The sequence below is a fragment of the Lathyrus oleraceus genome, chromosome 4, assembly GCF_024323335.1.
Source record: "Lathyrus oleraceus cultivar Zhongwan6 chromosome 4, CAAS_Psat_ZW6_1.0, whole genome shotgun sequence".
NCBI classification, from domain to species: domain Eukaryota; kingdom Viridiplantae; phylum Streptophyta; class Magnoliopsida; order Fabales; family Fabaceae; genus Lathyrus; species Lathyrus oleraceus.
The window spans coordinates 410917919-410923084 of NC_066582.1; positions in this window are offsets into that span (position 1 = coordinate 410917919).

Genomic DNA, 5166 nt, shown 5'->3' on the forward strand with positions numbered 1-5166 from the left:
GATGATGAAAGAGCTTTGCAAAGATTTCAAGATTGAACATCACAATTCTTCTCCTTACAGACCGAAGATGAATGGTGCTGTAGAGGCGGCAAACAAGAATATCAAGAAGATTGTGCAGAAGATGGTCGTTACGTACAAGGATTGGCATGAAATGTTGCCTTTCGCTTTGCATGGGTACCGTACCTCAGTGCGTACGTCGACCGGGGCAACCCCGTACTCCCTTGTGTATGGTATGGAAGCAGTCCTACCTGTTGAAGTGGAGATCCCTTCTCTGAGAGTTTTATTAGATGTCAAGCTGGACGAAGCCGAGTGGATTCGGACAAGGTTTAATGAGTTGAGCCTTATCGAAGAAAGACGACTAGCAGCTGTGTGCCATGGGCAGTTGTATCAGAGAAGGATGAAGCGAGCCTTTAATCAGAAAGTGCGTCCTCGAAGCTATCAGACTGGTGATCTAGTTTTAAAGAGGATCCTTCCTCCCGGTACAGATAACAGGGGCAAGTGGACTCCTAATTATGAAGGTCCATATGTTGTGAAGAAGGTCTTCTCCGGTGGAGCCTTGATGCTTACAACAATGGATGGTGAAGATTTTTCGTCCCCTGTTAACTCAGATGTAGTCAAAAAATACTTCGCATAAATTGACCCGCTGGACAAAAAGAATAAAAGAGTCCAGGCAAAAAAGGGCATCCCGGCGAACCAAAAAAACAGAAAGAAAAGGTTCGGGCAAAAATTAGGTATAAAATGAAAAGAATTTGTACACCCGGTAAGTCGAAAACCCGCAAGGGAGGCTTAGGCAAAAATGGGTATCCCGGTGGATTGAAAACCCGAAAGGGCGATCCAGCCAAAAGAGGGATTAGAGCGAAGACTACAGTCTGAGTTATCTGTACTTCATCGCGCTTCGTCGTCTGTCATCTTGAAAGATGTGATCGGTCCAGTCATTCTTCTCAGAAAGCAAGGAGTTGGAAAAAAACTGATGATCTGTGAGTTATAACAGAATTGGGAACTAGTGGATGCCGTGTTCACATTGCCATTAGGATAGTTTATTTTCCTTTTGTGCACAATTACCTCTTTCTAGGAATTGCTTCCCAATGTATTCGCCTTTTCAGGCACATTTTCAATCAATAAAAGTCGTTATTCAGATAAATAGCTCTTTTGTTTTTATTTTTACTGTTTTGTTTGCAAAAACGTCCGAATTTTTTGATAAACATTGCATATAAAAACATGAAGGCTAAACAATCACTTGCAGAAAGATAAAACATTTGAAAATCATTTTGAATGTTGAGGACACTTGAGCGTATCTTGTCCATGTATCCCCTGGGGGCATTTGTTGTGCTGTTTTACAGGTCGTCATCTGTGAGCATTCCCCAGCAGTTATCTCCCCAAGCCAGTATGGAAGCTACCAGAGCTATGTTCCCATGCGGAAGTGTCTGTGGATAGTGCCTTCTATCCCCCAACAGATATAAGGGTTGCCTATCCCCAGCAGGCCTGTATTTGCCGTGTATTCCCCGAGCGGAGGGGGTTCAATGAAGTTTATCTCCAGCTATTATCCTAGCTGTGGATTGTTTGGGTCGTCCCCAGCGGAGTGTTTTATTTCCCAGAGTGGAATTTATCCTACTTGTGGATGGGTCGGGCTCTCCCCAGTGAAGTCCCGGTTTTGTCCCTAGAAAGTCGCTTCATTACTCCCCGGCGAATTGCTTTGTGTTCCCTCAGTGGAGTTGTTTTGATGGTTTCTCAGCGCAGTCGTCCTGTGTACTCCCTGATGGAGTGTTCATCCTTTGCATGTTGCATATAGTAATCATTGCATCCTCAAACTGCGTAGCATTCCCATTCCATATGGAGCATTACGCCATAGAAAAATTCAAACATATGCATTCATGTGTTAACCTAACCAGACCGTATCCCCGGCAGAGGCGGATCATTTTTTCAACATCGGTACAACACGTCTACTACGGTTGCTCCTGACAGCATTCAAGATTGATTTTCCCCCAGAGAGGTTTATTTCCTCGCCCGTCCGCGAACGGAAAGCTTGTTTCTCCCCAGTGAGACTCCAGCAAGTGTTTAGCCTTGCCTTGACGTACCTAAGATGTCATTCTTGTGATACCAGTAAGTGTCATGTCAGCACCCGCGTGTGTTCTTTCTTCGGATGTCGGTAAACATCATCTTTCGATGTCGGTAAACATCGAGTCTCACCCCAGTCATCGGTAAATGTCTGGTCGTTTTTTTTTATGTCGGTAAACATCATCTTTCGATGTCGGTAAACATCAAGTCTCATCCCAGTCATCGGTAAATGTCTGGTCGCCTTTGTTTGATGTCGGTAAACATCATCTTTCGATGTCGGTAAACGTCGAGTTTTTTCCAGTCATCAGTAAATGTCTGGTAATTCCCCAGCTAGAGATTCCCAGTAGAGTCGTCGATAAACGTCCTGTCTGGTTTCCTGTTACAAGTATTTGTTTTTACTTCCCCGGTAAAGTGTTCACCTCTCTGTTGGTGTCAATAAACATAGTCTCACCTCCCAGTCATCGGTAAATGTCTGGTCGTTTTTGGATGTCGGTAAACATCATCTTTCGATGTCGGTAAACATCGAGTCTCATCCCAGTCATCGGTAAGTGTCTGGTCGTGCGTTTGTCCTTTGGTAAAATCGAGATCCCCAAGAGTCGTCGGTAAACGTCTTGTCTGATTCCATTACGAATATATCCTTTTCCTCCCCTAGTGGAGACGCCATCGGTAAATGGCCCTACTTTCTTCGATATCGGTAAATATCGAGTCCCCAGTTGGAGTAGCCATCGGTAAATGGTCTTGCTGAAGTTGATATCAGAAAATATCAAGTTGCTTTGAAGCCACCATCGGTAAATGGTCTTGCTTCCTTTTAAACATCAAGTTGTTTCCCAGCAGCCATCGGTAAATGTTTTTGCTGAAGTTGATATCGGTAAATATCAAGTTTCCAGTATTTAGCCATCGGTAAATGTTTTCGCTTTTCTGAAGTTGTCGTGCAGCCGTCATCGGTAAATGACTTGGTTTTTCTTGTATCATATCCCGCAGAGTGCAAATTTCTACGGTTCTTTGGTATTCAATCCCTGTGTACCTTGAAAGTCTGACAGCCGTTGCTCTCATCCGTTCAGGTTCCCAGCTGATTGAATAGGGGCAGCTGTAGCACCTCAAATTTGCACCTACCTTTTGTACATACATTCTCATATTAGGTCATTAACCTAACATAGTCCATTGCATAACATTGCATTGTCCTTTGCCCAAGTGCAAGTCCTCTGACAAAATTAGGTCAAACTGGTCAGGAGATCAGTCAATCAAGCAAGCAAGTGCAATTTCCATTGAGACAAGGCCCTAGGTTTGGTCCAACATGTTCACATGACCTAGGGGTCCTTTTGAGGTGGTTTGGTCAAGGATTGGTTGCTCAAAAGGTCATCAATCATTGTTCAGTCTACCAGAAACCCTAGAAAGTCAACTATGGTCAACTGTGCCTGATTTTATGGATTTGAAGGTGGGAGATGGTTTGAAAGGCTTCATTCATGTTCATATAAGTCTCATTTGTCATTTCAAAGATCAAGATTGGAGAATTTGAAGTCAGACAAAGAGTTTCCTAAAATAGTAAGTTGACCTGTAATTGGAAACTGCCAAAAATAGAAAGTTTTGCTCCTCAAATTTACATCATCATACAAGCTTCAAATGAAATTTTGTCCAACATGAAAGTTGAATATCTTGCTCTCACCTTTCCAAAAAGTCCAAGAACACTCATTTCTCGTTTATGGTTGGCAAGTTATGATCAAATCATTTTCAGAAATTTTTGAACTTCAAAGTGGCATATCTTCCAAACCATTTGGCCAAATTGAGTGAGGTTTTTTGCTACAAGTCACATTTGATATGCTCTATCCAAATCCTTCATCACTTTTCACCAAAAATCATCCAATCAAAATGGCCTTTTTCAAGTGCATTGAATTAAAAAAGGGAGAGGTGAAAAATGAACTTTCAAATTAAGCTTTGCCAATACATTCTACCAATTGCAAATGTTCAGAAACCTCATTTGGGATGTGTTTAGGCCCATTTTCGCACTGTAGCATGCCATGCACATGCAACTTGGGTGTTTTTACCAATTGACCAAAACACCTTCATTTAAGCTAATTTCATTTACCATCTTATTAATCAAGCTTAGGCATTGTTAATCAGAGTATATATGACCTGTTTCAGACTGAAAAACCCTAGCCACAATTTACAAAAACTCAGATTCAAACCTTTTCTCTCAAAAAACTCTCAATTCTTCATCTGAATTTTTTCTGAAAATCTGCAAAGAACTTGTGTTATTGTCCATTGTGCCATCATCTACCAACATTTTTGGAGCTTTAGCAAGCATCATTTCACAACTGTAGAGCCAAGAACTACCACTGTTCCATTGAGCTTCTCACATGGCAGCTGTTGATTTGGACATTACCAAGCGAGCTTGAGCCACGATTCTCCCTCTATTCATCATTTGGAACATCACTGTGCATCTGTTTCGACTTGTTGTGACCAAAGAACCACAAAATCATCACTGCCCTCCAGAACAGGTAAAAATTCGATTCACACCATTGTCCAAATCATGATATGCTTGTTAAAGATCTTTCCATACTGGTTGCCATGAACTTTGAGTCGTGAAAAACGGTTGAGAATTGAGAGAGAAACATTGAATTAAAGTTTGGTCATCAATTGTTGTTGTGCTTAGTCCTTCCTTGTTAGCTCGAATTAGTGAAAACTAAGGCTGGATCATTGATGTACGTTGTTAGATGATTTGAATGGTATGCTTGTTTCAAAAATCTGGAATAATTGATTCAGCACGATGATGAACATGTTACTGTTGCATAAACCCTAGATTTTTAAACCCAGAATCGTGCCAGATCTTTGAACCCTCGCTCTGCATGTGTTTCCCACGTTTTTGGCCATGAAGCCAATCAGGCGTGGACACGCCCTTAAGTGAAACGCAACGTTTCACTTAAGGGGCCGGTTAATTACAATTGTGCCATTGCCGTGTTTTGTTATTTAATTAAATCATTTCATTTTTTCAATTATTATTTCACTTAGCATGGCAATCTTAGAAATTCATAAGTCACTCATTTTTAATCCAAATTGGATGGGATATTTTGTGAAATACTCCTCATGATCTCTAGTTTATTATGATAATTTTTC